The sequence below is a fragment of the Sus scrofa genome, chromosome 11 (assembly GCF_054392235.1).
Source record: "Sus scrofa isolate SSC_HxYL_T2T_F1_AM1 chromosome 11, Sscrofa_HxYL_maternal_Yorkshire_Landrace_v2.0, whole genome shotgun sequence".
Lineage (NCBI taxonomy): Eukaryota > Metazoa > Chordata > Mammalia > Artiodactyla > Suidae > Sus > Sus scrofa.
Window position 1 is genome coordinate 8,167,748 of NC_139393.1, and position 17,862 is coordinate 8,185,609.

At 46.3% G+C, this 17,862-nt stretch overlaps 1 protein-coding gene across 1 annotated transcript in view; it reads left to right on the forward strand.

The window, feature by feature from the left end:
* Nucleotides 1-17,862, forward strand: part of MEDAG (mesenteric estrogen dependent adipogenesis) — a 48,214-nt gene that overhangs the window by 12,986 nt on the left and 17,366 nt on the right. The gene's annotated exons all lie outside the window — the stretch shown is intronic.

Genomic DNA, 17,862 nt, shown 5'->3' on the forward strand with positions numbered 1-17,862 from the left:
CTCAGAGGCATTTTAGGATGTAAAGTTTATAGAAATATAAATAAGATGCTGAAAAGATAATTAATGGATTCATTGACATAATTCACTATTTTACTCCAAATAAAGCCATATAGTTTAAGTGAATTGTTGACATTTATAAGATTATTAGAAAAAAAGTAAGGGTGTGCCTATCTCATGGTAGATACTTTCAAGGATTTTTTTTTTTTTTTTGTCTTTTTGCTATTTATTGGGCCACTCCCTCGGCATATGGAGGTTCCCAGGCTAGGGGTCCAATCGGAGCTGTAGCTGCCAGCCTACGTCAGAGCCACAGCAACGCTGGATCCAAGCCGCGTCTGCAACCCACACCACAGCTCACGGCAACGCTGGATCGTTAACCCACTGAGCAAGGGCAGGGACCAAACCCGCAACCTCATGGTTCCTAGTTGGACTCGTTAACCACTGCGCCACGATGGGAACTCCGGATTTTTTGAAAACATTTTCCTGTTCAAGTATCTTATTCAAATCACTAGTTAGTCAGGTATAATGATATCTCATTTCTTTTAAAAAGAAATGAAATCTCTGAATATTTTATCTGGATAAGGCAGGGCCAGCCCTAGGCCAGAGTTATATACCCAGAGTTGCACATATAATTAAAGAAATTATAAAGAACTCCTTCCATACCTGGAACTTACAGCCATTGTATTCACTGCAGCCTATGTATTCAAGGTTGATGTATGCTATAGCCTGTATCAGAATTTCCTTCCTTTTTAAGGCTGGATAATATTCCATTGTATGTATGTACCACATTTTGTTTATCCCTTCATCATCAGTGGACTTTTGGGTTGTTTCTACCTTTTGGCCGTGAACATTGGTGGACAAGTATTTGAGTTCCTACTTTCAGTTGTTTCTGGTATATATCTAGATGTGTTTCCACCAGCAGGGCACAAAGTTCCAGTTTCTCCACAAACTCACTTCCACTTGTTATATTCTGGTTTGTTGAGGGTTTTGTTGTTGTTGTTTACAATAGCGGCCTTAATGGGTGTGAAGTAGCATCTCACTGCAGTATTGACTTGCACTTCCCTGATGGTTAGTGATGTCCAGCACCCTTTCATGTGCCGGGTGGCCATTCGCCTATCTTCTTTGGAGAAATGTCTCTTCAGGCTCTTTGCCTCTTTTTGATCTGGGTTTTCTTGTTATCGTTGACAGGGAAGAGTTCTTTATGTATGCTGGACATGAATCCCTTATCAGATGTATCATTTGCAAATGTTTTCTTGCACTCCTTTGTTGCCTTTCCCCTCTATTGAGTGTGTCCTCTGATGCACATGAACCCTCTCTTGTAGCACCGAATCCCTCTCCCTACCTGCCTCCACCCCTTTCTCTCAGGTTCCCCACAGGGTCAGCAGATGCTGGAGGCCTTCCTGGGCCCTGTGTCCTGCTGCCTCCCAATGTGGGCACTGTCTTGGCTGTTGGTGGGGGCTGAGGAGGTGGGGGCTGAGGTGGTGGGCCCTCCAGCTCCCTGCAGAGGTCCCCCAGCTGGTGTCCTAACACATTGGAAGCTAAAGACAACATCCTACCAGGAGAATTTGCTGACAGCTTTAAAAAAAATACAGAAATAGGTTGTGTGCTTATTTCAGGGAGCTTTTTTTTTTTTTTAAGAAAAAGCAGTCCCTATTTTTTTAAATCTATGGATTGCAACAACTCTTCTGCCCCAGCCTGAGGGAAAGGGCTCTGCAGAAGAGTGATTGATTGGCAGCAAGGGAGCAAGATAAAAAGGCAAGTCTCTGCCTGAAGCCTGAGAGGGGAGTTCAGGACTCAGGCCAGGGGACCGGCTTCAGGCGCCGCCCCCTCCGGGAAGCCTCTGGTGAGGGTCCAGGGCGATCTTGGCCTCCAGTGGGAAGAAGAAGAAAACACAGCACTGTCTGAGCCGAGCTTACCAGCTGTGCTCTGGGCTGTAACTTCCCTTCCCTGAGCCTCAAGGAAAATCAAATCACTAATTGTTATAAAATCTTACTTTTTTGTTATATGATACAATTTACACAGTGCTTCATACGCATTATCCAATTTAACAAAACACTCCAGAGCAAAGCACTTTGCAAAGAATAAAATGCTTAACATATGTAAGGAATTCTTCTCTTTCTTTGAAAACTGCTCTGGGTGGTTCCACTGTTGTTTGGTTAAGAGAATTATACAGTTTTGAGACATGGTTCCTTATCTTGCGTAGACTGAAAGGCAATTAAACAATTACTCATGTCAGAATCTGAGGTAAGGAGAAGGCTGCTTCAAAGGGTCCACTTGACAAAGTGAAAAGCATTGGAGCAGAAACAGAAAGCAGTATATCATTTCCTTCTGGAATATCCACTCCATATGGCCCAAAGCAACAATTTCAAACTCCTCTGTGTAGAGAAAGAGACAGAAATAAAAACATTAACTTTTTTGCTCCGACTTCCCTCAGCCATTTTCTGAAGAGTCTTTGGAAACCATCCGTTCTTATAAACAGAAACCAGCTAAGAGACTCCAAGGAGGTTTTCTCTCCGTGTGTAGGGATTGTTCCATCATGAATCAATGTCTTGTTCCAAGAGGAAGGTGCCAGCAGCAAAAGTTGGTCGAAAAAAGGACGTTGAACTTTAGTATTCGCTTCATGGTCCCCTCCTATTTCCAGCTGCCAATACCGGAGACCACGTGGGACCCGGGGAAGGGCGGGGAGGGGTCCCCCCACACCCACCAGCCAGGACGCTGGGATTCCAGCGTCCTGGCAGAAGAATATAAAGTCCATCACCAGCAGGGCAACGGTCTGCAAGGAAAGCGAGACCACCACCACCTCCTCTCACCACTGCCCATTCCATACACCCCGCGCCCAATGTCTCCCTCCGCTGCTCCTGCACGGGTGCTGGGGCGCCCAGGGCTTGAGACCCCTCCCCAGGCCCATCGCCTGCTGCCCAGCCCCCACTCCCGTGGTCTTTACCTGCCTGGACCTCAGGGCGCAGCAGGACACACCCAGTCCTGCAAACAAAGGGAATTTCAAAACAACTCCGATCTTGGACTCACTTTCCTAAAAACCAAAGGGGACCCGTAGCCAGCCGCGGGGTACTCTGAGGAAATGGACTCCCTCGTTTATGTCCAGCGACCCCACAGTTTCTCACTCCAAGACTTGCCTGCGCTTGTCGGGACCCCCAGCCCCGCTCCCCGCCGCTGGCTCCCTGCGGCCCCGGGCTCCCTGCGGTTTTCTCTGCTGGGGCTTGACCCAGTGTCTCCCCAGCCAGGTCTCTTCCTCTTTGAGGCGGGCGTGGGCAGCGCTGGCCTGCGCTGGGACAGGAGTGTTGGGGGGCCGAGTGGGTGGAGGCCCCACACATTGTCCCCATACAAGTGACTGCACCAGCCTTGAGCTCCCCCGGTCTCCTCCAAGCTGTCAACCTGGGCGTCAGGACCACTTCGGAGCCTAAGCTACCGCCCAGACCTCTGGGGAGCACGGGAGCAGAGAGTAAAGCTTGGTTTGAAAGGTGTGGAGAAGGCCTCAGAGAGTTCTCCTTACCGCCTCCCCCCTCACAGCCCTTTCCTGTGCTGCCTGGAAATCCACTTTTACCAGAGCCAAAACAGAGATGCGCACTGTTCCTGCCAAGGATGAGCTTCCTGTAAGCCTCCTTGGGGGTCATGTCCCCCTCGGAGCGTCACAGTCACAGCCTGCGCTGGAACTCCACCTGGATGGAACTGAGACCCACCCGTGTGCTTCTCTCTGAAATCTTTCTCTTACATTCTTGGGGCAGTAAAGGGGCCAGGATGGAAGAGGGGTCTGGGCAAAATTGGGACGTCTTTCTTTCTTTAACTAAATTGAACCTTGGTTCCAAGGACAGATATTACCACTTGATGTCTCAAATAAGCATCTGGTGTGCCTCATAAGCCATGGTGTAATACATGGCTTTTAGTACTAGTCACCTCCCTGCTAGGAAAGAGGTTAGAAGTCCAGTAATAAGGATATTGTGGATCTGGACTGTATGGGTCACAAAACCACGGGGGAAAGGGTGGAGGAGCAGCCGGCGCCTTGCCTAAAGGTCATGGAGCATTATTTCTACTTTAGTATCCAGGCTCCAAGTGAAATAAACTGAGAGGGTAAGATCTAACTGAAAATTAACTGAGGACAACTGGGCCATTTGGATTCTCTGAGTCGTGCTTGCTGTAGGAGGATGCAACCCTCCTTAGCTATGTATCTTTCCATGAGCAGAGATGAAGCGGGAAAAGACATTCCTAAGAATAAACATAAAGGATAATTGCTCGTTATTGGCACAGAATGGCAAGAAAAATCGATATAATTCCCTTCCTTAGGGATTCTCAGGTTAAGACAGATGTATGAGTTAGGTACAGATGAAATACATCTGGAAACAGTTTTCTTTCCCTGGGATTGTGTTTCTGTGTTGTGTGTAAACTCTGGTTCTCTAGGCCACCACAGTCTCAATCATTCTAAGGGTTCAGGATGCAAGGACCATGCTGGGGACAGCCCACTGGCTCTGAGTCCCCCCCCAGATGAACTATGGGTGCTGTGACCCCCTTCTTCCTGGCAGAGGAATTGCCCCTGTTGGAGCTATACAGGTTTCCCCACAGTGGAAGGACCTTCTCCAGGACACCTGACACAGGTGTCTCTCAACAACAGTCACCTCGAGTTCTAGGACAGATGATAAGAACAGTGACCAATCTATACCAAGTAGCTTTCCTGCACCCGACTCCATGCCAACTGCTTTGTTTATGTTCCTCACTTGGCCTTTGCTTCAAGCCCACCAGGTAGGTACTACCACCTGCCACCACAGCAGGGACAACGTCAGATCCTTATCCCATTGAGCCACTAGGGAACTTCCTTTATGCCTTTTTTTTTTTTTTTTTTTTTTTTTTTAAGTTTAAAACTTTTGGAGTTCCCCCATGGCTCAGCGGGTTAAGGATTCAGTGTGGTTACTGCCGTGGTTCTGTCACTGCTGCGGTCTTGTTGCAGCAGTGGCGCAGGTTTGACCCCTGGCCCAGGAACTTCCACATGCCATGGGTGTGGCCAAAATAAAAAAGTTTCAAACTGTTAAGAGATTATTTAAAGGCCTACAATGATTTGCTGGAGAGGATCCTTATGTTTTAAAATCTCTTTTCTCCCAAACCCAAATTTCCCATCCACCCGCTTCCTCCCTCCTCCCCCTTGGCAAACGCTAGAGTCTATTCTCTAGTCCATGATCCTCCTGTACAGCACAGGGAACTATATCCAACCCCTTGGGATAGAGCATAAAGGAAGACAGTCTGAGAAAAAGAATATACATGCATGACTGGGTCACGATGCTGGACAGCAGAAATGGACATAACACTGTAAATCAACTGTACTCCGGTGAAAATAAGGTAAAAAATTTTAAAAAGATTTAATAATCTACTCCAGAAAAAAAAAAAAATCTCTTTTCTGTCGCATGTACCCAAAGTTTCTGCCTCACTGAACTTGGCAATGAATTACCTCTCTGGGAGAAAGACAGATCAGTGGTTGTTATGTTGTAAGCGGCTGGTGCAGCCGAATACCTCACAAATATTGAATTATAGTCTCTTCAACATCTAAGGCTCTTTTCGACAGTATGTGAGGATATTTGCTGATTCAAATCTCGGAGAGACTATTAAGGTAGACTTTCACTATTTTAGTGTGTATCGTAATAGGTCAAAAATCCATACTTAACAGAAGAAAGCAATATATAGATTTGAAACTCTGTCAGATTTCAGAGTAACAAGAAAGTAGCAGGATTACCCTGTAGGAATGAGACACTAACCGGGCAGTCAGCAAAATAGCGTGACCTGTCATTCCCCAGAGGTGGAACGTAGAACCGAAGAAAGACCCCACCAAAAAATGGAAGTCCTTACACCCAATAGAAACGTCAGAGAATTCAATCCACAGACTATATGGATGAAAGTTGTTTCATGATTTAAAAACTCAGCAAGGTTTTCCTCTTCTCTCTTCCTGCTCGAGAAAAGAGAGAGAGCTACTTATTAGATGCATTTTGGAGGTCAAGTTTAGGCAAGTCAGTCAGTCCTGAGCAGTGGAAAGAAAAACCTCTTTGGGGCAAGACTGAGCCAGATTCAAATCCCTCCTCTGACAATTTGGGCCAGTTCCTTACTCCTTCTGAGATTTGGTTTCTCACCTGGGAAACAGGGTACCATGATGGTCAGATCCATGCACACAAAGTTCCTGGCATATACCAGGCACGTAGGAAATGGCAGCTGTGATTTTTGTACTTTTTATCTAAGTAGGACAAACTTGGACTCATTTAAAAAGTGTTGGTCACACTTACTTCTTGCTTTTCTTATCAGAAGAAAAGATTTCTGGAGTTCCCATCATAGCTCAGCAGAAACGAATCTGACTAGTAGCCATGAGGACGCAGGTTCAATCCCTGGCCTCGCTCAGTGGGTTAAGGATCCGACGTTGCTGGGAGCTTTGGTGTAGGTTGCTGATGTGGCTTGGATCTGGTGTTGCTGTGGCTGTGGTATAGGCTGGCAGCTGTAGCTCTGATTCAACCCCTAGCCTGGGAACCTCCATATGCCGTGGGTGTGGCCCTAAAAAGACCAAAAAAAAAAAAAAAAAAAAGGAAAAAGGAAAAAAAGATTTCAGAAAGTGTCCAACAGCACAGAAAGGAAGAGGCCAGGGAGGAACATGTGGTACTTTCCAGCATCAAAACTTCTTGCTCAGAATTCAATCACAGCTGCATAAGGAGGGTGGAACACTGCCCGCGTGTACCTCTTATTACTAAATGTACTACGTTCGTCCGAGAGAATGCGGGAGGCTGGAGTTCGCATCCTTGAATTACCACTCGAAACGTCTCATGTTTCTGATACTGTCCCACAGGACCTTGAGCAAACTAACAATAAAAGAGATAGATGACTTAGGCTTATTAGCAGGTTCTCGGCAGCCTTTCAAAAAGCTTAAAAACAGTTTCTTAACCGTTTACTCATAGACTTGTGCCCTTTCTCCTTGGGTAATTAATGTCTCTCATCTTTGAAGCTGAGAATGCGTCAGCTGTCAAGAGCGTGATGTATTCCTTTGAAGGACCAAGGAAGCAGCAGCAGGGCGGGCGGCTGTTGGCTCCCTCCCTTGCCCCCTCTGCTGATGGGTTCAGAGCACTTGGAATCCTGGTGCAAGGCTAGGGTGTGGGCGGAGGCAGCACTGAGCAGAGCCCAGAACCTGGAGGCTGAGTGGGGTGGCCTCGCCAACTGCTCCTGACCTTTCCTTATCCTTACTCTTCTGATCAGAGAAAATAACACGGCGAAAGTTTGCCACTATGGTGCAATAGAAGTGGCAATCTTGTATAATACTAGTACATTTGGTATGAGGTTTATGGGGAAATCAAAGCAGTTTGGAAATTCAAGTTTTTTGGGGTTTTTTGGGTTTTTTTTCAGCTGAAAATACCTGAAGACTAACCACTTCTAATTTTGGAAGCTATAGAATTTGGTTTTGCTTTTTTTCTTTTTGACAGCATACAGTGTCAAGCCTGGGGAATTCTAAAAGTAGAAAGTGTCCTTGACATGGCTAAGCCACACCTTTCGGCTATAAAATCCCAAATGCCTTCCTAAATGCTACTTAGGAACCTTCAGTAAGCTTATCAGTTATTCAGAATCAGAGAAACTTACAGCTGCAAGTTCTCACTTCTGCTCAAGGTCTTGGAAGAAATTCTCAAACCTTGCACTTCTGTGTCTCACGGCTTTCACATCCTAAAGTTGAATTGGTGAAAATTATGGACACTGCTATATCATCTAATACTTTTCAAAATGTCTATGTTCACAATATAACAAGCAGAGGATATTTCATTATTTTAACTTTTTGGAGGAGAACATTGATGGTCAAAGAAATCACCCAATTTGGATGATGATCAGTTTATACAATCACCGAGTCTATAGGATAAAAATCATATATATTAGATGCTAGTTGTGAAGAAAAGCTTCATATAAACTCAATTTTAAGTGTAAAAACAAAATTATAAGTATTTTGGAAGAAAATAGGATAATTGTTATAACTGAAAGGTACATAGAGGAATGACAATAGAGAAGGAGTTTATAACTATGACTCCCAGGACAAAAGTCATAGTGGAAAGTATTGCTGGATTTGAGTACTTAAAACACACATGCACCCAAAAACTGAATGGTGAAAAACAGACTTTGATATACTTTGGCATTTAAACAAAGTTTAAAGACTGATGATAAACTTAAAAATATAAGGAATATCTTTATAAAGAGCTCCTACAAACCAGTAGGAAAAGATGAATCCATATGTTCATGATGGACATACACAGCAAATTCCCAGTGGAAAAAAGTTAAAGTGGCCAAAAAACATAAACAAAAGTCTTTAACCTTCCTGGTAACAAAAATAAATAAAAGTTTAAAACAGTAAAACCTGATTAAAAAAAAATGGAATAGGATGCAAATATCCAGTATTGTCAAGAATTTAGGAGAAAAGCCGCTTTCATGCTATGCTGCCAGGAATTTAAAGTGGTAAAACCTTTTGGAGAGCAATTCAGCATTATGTATCAAAATCTTTTAAAAAGAGCATATCTGACCCAGATTCTAGGGATGAATTCTAAGCAAGTAATTGGACAAGTCTGCCAAGGATCCAAGTGCAAAAATGTAAATAGCAGGATTTTTAAGATAATAGTGAAAAATGTCAACTTAAACTGCTGACAACATGGGGTCCTTTATATTTTAACTGACCCATAGAAGAGGGGTTACTAAGTACCACGAATAGTTTGATGTAACTTTATTTAAGAACTATGCATGTATATGTTAATGAATACACACACACACAACACACACATACACACACGGAACAGTGCTGGTCACCGTCTCAGTGCTTTATATATTTAATCCTCATTTATACTCATTTAATATTCATTTATACTCATTTAATCCTCACTACAACTCCATGAAGTAGGTGCTGTTAAAAAGGGAAAAAAAACCCACTTTGCAGATGAGGAAACTGAGGCAGAAAGAAGGAAGCCTGCCTACTGTCACACAGCAGGCAAGGGCAGAGCTGGATTCTAATTCAGGTCCTGTGGCTCCAAGGTGTCTGGACTTCACTACCAGCCTGGCTACACTGGGTGAAAAAGTCTGTTTCGTGCAGTCACTTGAAAGAAAGGCTTGGCAGTCACACATTGACCAGCCTTCAGTGCTTCCCTCGGGGTGGGGGAGTCGCAGAGGGAAGACATCTGTTTATTCATTTAAAAGTTAGAGTTGTGTCTTCTTATTTTTTCTGCACTTAACATATATCACTTAGCAGTGACAAATTACGAGTTTTTCAAAGCTGCAAAGTTGTCAAAAATGGTGAGGAAATATTCATTCTCTCCCTCGTTCGGCTCTTTGGGTAACTTACAGGCCAAAATGGGATTAAGGAAGGGCCAACTCTGCTTTCCTAACCCCTGTCTCTGCTAAGCCCTTGACTGTAAAGCCTCACAGAGACACAAAATGCGTTGGTTTTTGTTTGTTAAATTTCACTTTTTTCTGAACATTCTGTGCCTGTATTTTTTTCTTCTAAAGGGATTACTGCACTAGGCCCAGCATTCCAAAGGCCTGACGTTGGGACCGGGAGATCGGGGCCCTCTTCCCACAGCTGTTAGCCCGGCATTGCCAAGATCCTTATTATTTCTGCTCCGTGTTTTCTCAGAATCCCAGAGGATCTTGATGAGAGGAAAATTCTCATTTTTTCCCCCACTCAAATCATTTTGGCTCTTGAGATTGTAGCTAATACTGAGGGGCCTTGAAACAGTACAGTGTTCCCTGGTATTAAATTTTTTAAAAGAGAAAACCCACTTGGGGTTGCTTTCTCTAAATCTCTATTGGCTTCATCACCTCTGAGGTGGGGCGAACTGGATTCTTCAGAGCAACAGTCTCGTGGGGGCTGGGACGGATACCTTGTCTGGGACTGGTCCCGGGGCCCCACCCTGCACAAATAGTTTTGTGCTCACTATCGTCCTGAGCCCTCCACACAGAAATGAGGGGGTCAGAACAGTCCCACTTCTTCAGGGCTGGTGAGTTTGGCTGCTTTCGTGCAGGCAGTTTGCAGGTGGCAGAACCAGAATCTTAAGCCAGGTCCATCCAAGGGCGAGGTTTGTGACTTAACCACTGAGGTCAGGGTCTAAGACCAGAGGTAACCGCTGATACTGCGGTGACTGAAGGTCCACTCCCCACTCCCTCCCCTGCTCCAGAAAGCACCAGGGCCAAGGGGCTCTACCGTTTCTGGAATGAATGAATGACTGGGTGAAGGAGTAGGTGAACAGGGTCATCCCGACCTGCCAAAGAGTGTGAAGTTGCTCAGGTAGCAAGGTGACTTCTTTTATTTGCAAGAGGAACTTGGGGGACTGAGGGTCTGGGTTTTGTAGGTGGCACTTATTCCCCTGTGGTGTGGCGCCTCCTCATGAGAAGGGTACGTTAGGCTTGGAAGAGCTGGAGGGGCAGGGTGTTGCCTGCAGTAGAGAGAGGTGAGCTGGAGAGGAGACCTCCTAGGAGCAGCGGGGATTTTGAGGGTATCTCGGGGTTCCCAGGTCCATCTCTTCGCCCTCCCCACCTGCTCATCTTAGAGCAGAAAGTGTTCATGGAGTTCCCCTTGTGGCTCACCAGTAACAAACCCAACTAGTATCCATGAGAACATGGGTTTGATCCCTGGCCTCACTCAGTTGGTTAAGGATCTGGCATTGCCACAAGCTGTAGTGTAGGTCACAGACTTGGCTTGGATTCTGCATTGCTGTGGCTGTGGCTGCGGCTGCGGCTGTTGGCTGCAGCTCCAGTTCAACCCCTGGCTTGGGAACGTCCATATGCCACAGGTGCATCCCTAAAAAGCAAAAAAGAAAGGAAAAAAAATAGTATCAAGTATTCAGAGGTGGAAGGGCTCTCAGAGGCCTTCTAGTGCCACCTCTTAGCCAAGGTGAGAATCTTATCTGCAGCCACCATTACAGAGTCACCTGTCTCCCGTGAGATTTCCAACCTGCATTAAAAGTTCTAGAGGTGCCTTTGGGTGCCTCCCACATCTAATCAAGATCTTCCATCCCGATGCTCCCCCCATAAATATGGCTGCGCTCATGTCTCCCGTCCTTCTCTTTGTCCTCCTCCATCCTCTCTTCCAGCAGTTATTAAACACTTTAACCATCTTGGTTTGAGGTCCCTGGAGGCAGGGAGCAGGTCTGAGGCATCTTTGGGTCCTAAGCACCCAGCCCATGCAAGCATCCTATCAGTGTTTGTGGAACTGAATTGGCCCTTTGTTCCCACACTTGACTCCCATCAACACACTGCTCTTCTCCAGGCATCTGTGCTTCCTCCAAACTCTCTCCTTGTGCCAGACGCTTCCGGCCGTGGCAACATCCTAACCCACATTCGCCTCCATGCCCACATCACTCAGTGCCCTGCCAGCAATTAAAGAGATTTAACCAAAGCTCCAAAGACCGTAACAGGAAGAATCAACTGGCCTGGGTAGGCTTGTATGTGAACCCTGCCATGGAGAGAGGGTGTTTAATTTGGGCAGACAGTGAATTCAGAGATTAACACAGCCAGAGCCTGATGAGGTCAGCAGAGAGCGAAGGAAGTAAAATTTTCCATTCCAGTTCAGCCATGACTAAAGTTGTCAGGAATCAGTGCAATAACTATGGGTTCGAATGGCTTTGCATAGGTAAATCTCTTTGCAAATCTGGGCTTTTATTTCCCCATATGTTCCCACTTTAGCTCATAAGACTGCAACAGATACAATCGCAGAAAAAGTGATTCAAAGCATGTTCGCTATATTTTTGTCCAATTATTGAGCAAACACTCAATAGTACATATTATGTGTCAGGTACCATTCTAAGAACTTTATATATAATCATGACACGAGGCTGCCTTTCATTCAGGTATTCATTCATTCAATAGAAATAAATTGGATGTATTCTGTGAAACCACATTGGGCTAGGAATAATAAAGGCATGAGACACGGTTTTGTTCTCTCTCTCACGGGTTTAGTGGGCGAGACGGACAAGGAAATGAATGGCACCGCGCCTGGAATAGGGGCACACACAGAGGCTCTCCCTTGTCCCGGGGATTAGGAGAGAGGGCATGTAACCAGCCCCAAGTGGGTGATGTTGAAGCTGAGTCTTGAAGGGTGAGTGTGGGGCTGTCGCAGGAGGAGGGGCAGGGTCCCGGGAGGTGCCAGTGCACTAAGGGAAAGTCTGCTTGGACTTGGGGAGTGGCAAGCCTACCCCCCAAGCCTGGAGTCAAGGGTGTGGATCAGGGGCTGAGGTGGGGGTGGGGGAGGAGGTTTCATTCTGCTGGAGCTGCTATACAAAATACCATGGACTGGGGGCGCTGAAACAACAGGCATTTATTTCTCACAGCTCTGAGCCTGAAGCCCAAGGTCAAGGGATGAGCAGTTCAGGCATCTCTTGGCTTGCAGATGCTGCCCTTCCGCTCTGTCGTCACAGGGCCATCCTTCTGTACAAGGCTGTCTCGTGGTTTTTCTGCTACTTATGGGCACCCCTAAGTAGGGGCCCAGTCCCTAGTGAGTGAAAGCCCCTCCCTATAGGCTTCCTTTAACTTTGGTTACCTCTTTAAAAGCCCTATCTCAAAAAAATAAAATAAATAAATAAATAAATAAATAAATAAAAGCCCCGTCTCCAAATACAGTCAATTTTTTCTGGTACTAGGGGTTAGGACTCTGACTCTGACTCTGACACAGGAATTTAGGGGAGGAGGGGCACAACTGAACAGAATGCCTTGAGGGGGATGGGTGGGGGGCTGAGGCCGGCGTGGCAGCTCCTGAGATAGTGCAGGGGAAGAGGGATGGGAGGCGAAGTGGACGGCAGCAGGCGTGGAAAGAAAGCGAGAGATGGCTGAGATTTGTGGAATCATCTGCAGGTGGAGGCAGCCAGTTGGCCGGGAGGACTGGACGGAGGGATGGCGGAGGAGGGCGTGGATGGAGGGAGGAAGTGAGATGTGGGATGACTGGAAAGTTCTGAACAGAAGGGTGGCGAGGCTTCCTGGAATGAGGAACAGGGGAAAAGGAGCCCGTCTGGAGGGGAGGAAGACGAGGGCTTAGAGGAGCCAGTGGAAAACCACAGGGAGTCTTTAGCAGGGAGTTGGGATGTTGGTCTGAGAATCTGAAAAGAGGTCTGGCCTGGAGCTAGTGTTTCCGGAATCACCAGCTAACAAGGGGCTGAGGATTTGAACAAAGTCACCCAGGGAAAGAGAAGGTGGCTGAAAAAAGAACCCTGGGACTCCAGAAAAGGAGTGGGCTGAGAAGGGGGAGAAAGAGCAGAAGGCAGAGAGCTGGCACTGACTAGATGAGGACCTGCTATGTGCCAAGCACTGCTCTAGATGCGGTGACATCTCCTGTGATTTTACAGAAGTCCCCAGTTGTAGGCCTAAAGCTAGCACTTAGAGACACTTACTCTGTGTCAGGCACACAGGTAGCTCATCAAATGCTCACAAAGCCCCACCGTTTCCACGTGAGGGAGCTGCAGCACACTGGGGCCGTGTGCTTAAGATCACAGAGCTAGACTTGGAATTAGAATCCAGGTGTTAGGCACCTGGAGCTTGGAGCTTGGAGCCTCACTGCTATTCTGCCTCAGCCAGCACTGCACTGTTTATTTTATTTTATTTTTATTTTTATTTTTTGGCATACAGGGTTCCCAGGCCAGGAATCAGATCATAGTTTACACCACCAGTTGTGGAAATGCAAGATCCTTTAACCCACTGTGCCAGGCTGGGGATAGAACCTGCGTCCTGGCACTGCAGAGATGCAACCGATCCCATTGCACCACAGCGGGAACTCATGCACTGATTTTGGAGCTGAGAAAGGTCACTGGGACTTGGGAAGGTCTGTTTCAGTGGTGCGACGTGACAGAATTTGGGTTAGAAAGTCTTGAAGAGGGAAAGGCAAGCCAGGAATTTAGATGGGCCTTCTGGGGAGTTGGGCTATAGAGAGAAGGCCAGAGACGGGAGAGCAGCTGGAAAGAGAGGTGGGGTATAAAAATGTTCAAAATTATTTTGTTGTTTAAAAAGGAGAAACTTGCAATTATTTGTATGTTGACAGGAGATAGGGGGTAGTGGTGACCTTCAGTCTGCTGTGAGTTAGATTAACTGGAATCAGGGTCTCTGGGCCCTGACTTAAACCTCTAAAACTGAGTAACTGAGCTGGTAAGCTGGTGATGTCACCAAAGCACAGTCACCCCAAAGGGAGCACATGAGGATGGCAAACACTTGATTGTCTTGCTTTAGCTGCAACCATAACCACAGACTCACCATGGATGATTGTTCTGCTATGAACAGCCTCTCAGTTTCAATGGCATCACAGTGAAACTGCTATCTTCACTTGTAATCTAAGAAATACAAATGCAAATAGCTGTGAGGTACCATACCCCTCTCATGCCAAAGACTCAAAACCATGAGCATTCACTGCTGGTGAAAAGACAGTTTGGTACAATTCTTTTGGAAAACAAAGGTGCATGTTTCAAGAGCCTTGTGTATTATCATATTACTTGTCTCACTAATTCCATTACTTAAAACTTTTTTTAAATTAAAATGTAGTTGATTTACAATGTTCTGTCAATTTCTGCTGTACAGCAAAGTGACCCAGTCATACATATATATACATTATTTTTCTCATATTATCTTCCATCATGGTCTACCCAAGTGGTTGGATATAGTTGTCTGTGCTATTCAGCAGGACCTCATTGCTTATTCATTCTAAATGTAATAGTTTGCATCTACTATCCCCAGACTCCCAGTCCATATCCCATTCCTTCCTCTTGCCCCTTGGCAACCACAAGTCTGTTCCGTGTCTGTGAGTCTCTTTCTGTTCTGTAGGTAGGATCATTTGTGCCATATTTTAGATTCCATGTATAAGTGATATCATATGGTATTTGCTTTTCTCTTTCTGACTTCACTTAGTATGAGAATCTCTACTTGCATCCATTTTGCAGCAAATGGCATTATTTCATTCTTTTTTATGGCTGAGTAGTATTCCATTGTGAACATATACCACATCCTAATCCATTCATCTGTCGAGGGACATTTAGGTTGTTTCCATGTCTTGGCTATTGTGAATAGTGCTGCTATGAAGGTGTGGAGAAAAGGGAACCCTCCTACATTGTTGGTGGGACTGTAAATTGGTATAACAACCATGGAAAACAGTATGGAGGTTCCTTAGAAAACTAAATATAGAACTACCATATGGTCCAGCAGTCCCACTCCTGGACATATACCTGAAAGAAACTACAACCAAAAAGATACATGCACCAATAATTCCATTTCTGAGACTCTGGATTAAAAAATTAAAGTGCAGGAGTTCCTGTTGTGGCTCAGGGGTAACAAATCTGATGAGTATCCAGAAGGACTCAAGTTCGATCCTTGGCCTTGTTCAGTGGGTTAAGGATCCGGCTTTGGTGTGGTGTAGGCCAGCAGCTACAGCTCTGATTTAACCGCTAGCCTGGGAATTTCCATATGCTACAGGCGCAGCCCTAAAAAGATAAATAAATAAATAAATATCTTTAAAAAATTAAAGTGCAAAGATGTTCACTGCAGCATTGTTTATAATAAAGAGAAACTGGAAACAACGTCCAAGAAAGACATTTGTTTCAAGAGCAACGGAATGTCTAGGCAAACAATAGTACATCAACTTGATGGAAAATAATACAGTAGCTTAAAATAATACTTACAAAGACAATTTCTGAAATATAATGTGTATACCTAGTCTTAAATGAGAAAAGCAGAATGGAAATCTTCCAATATATTTAAACAACTGTATAAACAAGCCAACAATATAAAAAAAAAGACTAAAAATATCTTAACTAGTCTTGAATATGCTTGCCTGGTTAATACTTTGATAATGAAAAAGAAATAGCACATGAAAATATCTCAGTGGCTCTCCACTGATTAGCAATGGCTGGCCTTACAATGAATGCTGTGTTTTTCTGCTGCAGCAGCGTTGATCCTTAACCCACTGAGTGAGATCAGGGAAAGAATTCACACTCTCACAGACACTGTGCTGACCCACTGAGCTACAACAGGAGCTCCAGATTTTGAATTCTTAGACAACTCAGAGAGCCTGTCAATCTGTTCCAACTTTTCCTGGTCTCATTCCTTAGAAAACTCACCCTCTCACCTCATTGCCTGCTTTGTCCATACAGCATTTTCTACTCCTCCCCAAATAGACCATACTTTCTCTCTTTGCACAGGTTGGTCTAGAATCTTCTCTCCCAACATATTGATGGTGCTTCTACCCTGTATCCAGTCCATCCCATTTATCATCACCTCTGAGAACCCATCCTGGGGCCTCCTAGGTAGAACTAACCACTCCCTTGACCTTGCTCTCGTAGTGCTTAGCCCATACCTCTGCTATAGCTCTCATCTTAATTGGGTGTTTTTTTGTTCCTCAGAGCTTAAGATGGTGCCTGGTGGGCAGCAGTGACTATGTCAGTGTCTGGAGTGAGAATGAACACCTGAGTAGGTTGTGATGGGTCTGCTCCTGGTGTCACCTCTGTCCTTGTGAACACAGCCCTGGCCTCTGGGTCTCACCCACAGCCTCCGCCCACCCCACACCTACCCTCTGTGCAGTCATCCTCAGGCTTTGTTCTGTGAAAGAATCCCCTTGGATGCTTATTTCACAGGCAGACTCCCCCTTCTTGCCCCAAAAGATGGATTCAGTATCAACGCAGGCTGGGCACGTTAGATTTGGATAGAAAGACTCAGCCATGGGGATGGATCCTGGGGCAAAGGGACCCATGGCTGGAGAAGGCAGTGAGTGGAGCTCATTTATTATTTGAGTTTTGATGAGATGTAACAGAAAAACTGCTTCATTGCATGTGATTAAACCTATGCAGGGTCTGGGTGGGGCACACAAAGGCAAATTAAAGATATTCTTTAAGTTCTACTCAACTTTTAGGATCTAGCTTGGAGTCAGTCCTAAATGACAGTACTTGAGGAAGCCTCCCCAGCTCCTCAGCGCTGGGCTGACTCCCCTCCCATAGATCCAGGTGTATCCTCAGCGTTGACATCTATTCGGTGCATTAGAATCGCTGGAAGGCTCGTCCATCCCTCTATGAGCTGGGAAGTTAGGCAAGGCAGGACTTGTGTTTATTCATTCTACTCTTCTCAGAATTTAGCTTACTGTCTGTCTCCTAGTGGATTTTTGGACATAGTTTTTTAATTAAATCGAATAGGAAAAGCCCTCCTTTCATACCAAGGAGACCGGGCACGTCAGTTTGTCCACGGAATGGGCCACAGTTGCCTCTCAGATAACCACAGAGTGAACACATGACCGTGTTCCAGGACTCCAGGGGCTCAGCTTCGGTGGAGGGGGAGCACCGCTGGGTCCCTTCTGTCCCCACGCTGGGCACACTACGCCTGTGGTCCACCGTGCAGGAGAAGCAAGCAGAGCAAAGTGATGAAATCTACGCGGGATTTACGAAGCCATTCTGGAAAAGTGACACCATAATCGGTGGGATTTCTGCCTGGAGGGGAAGCCAGGGGAAGGAGCCGTGCGAGGAAAGGCTGAGAGGGGGAGAAATGCAGGGACTAGTCTGGAGGCAAAAGAGCAGAAAGCAGGGGCTAGGAGGCAGTGGTTGGCGACTGACTCCCACTTGGGGCGGGGCGTGGGAGTGGAGAGCAGAGGTCCGCAGGGCCCAGACGACGCCCGGACCTGGGGCGGGGGCTGCGGGGAGAGGGACGCGCGCCTCCCTCCAACCCGTGCGCGGAGGTGCGGGGTCTGTAGTTGCGGCGCGCCCTCGTTCCCACCTCAGGCCAGACCTGCCACCCCGGGAGGACCACCACCCGCCCGGGCAACGTCCCCCAGGCAGGGTCCCCTCCACCGCCGCCCCTGGCAGTATCCAGGCCGGGGCGGGCCCAGCCCAGGCGCGGAGCGGCGGACCCCAGAGGGAT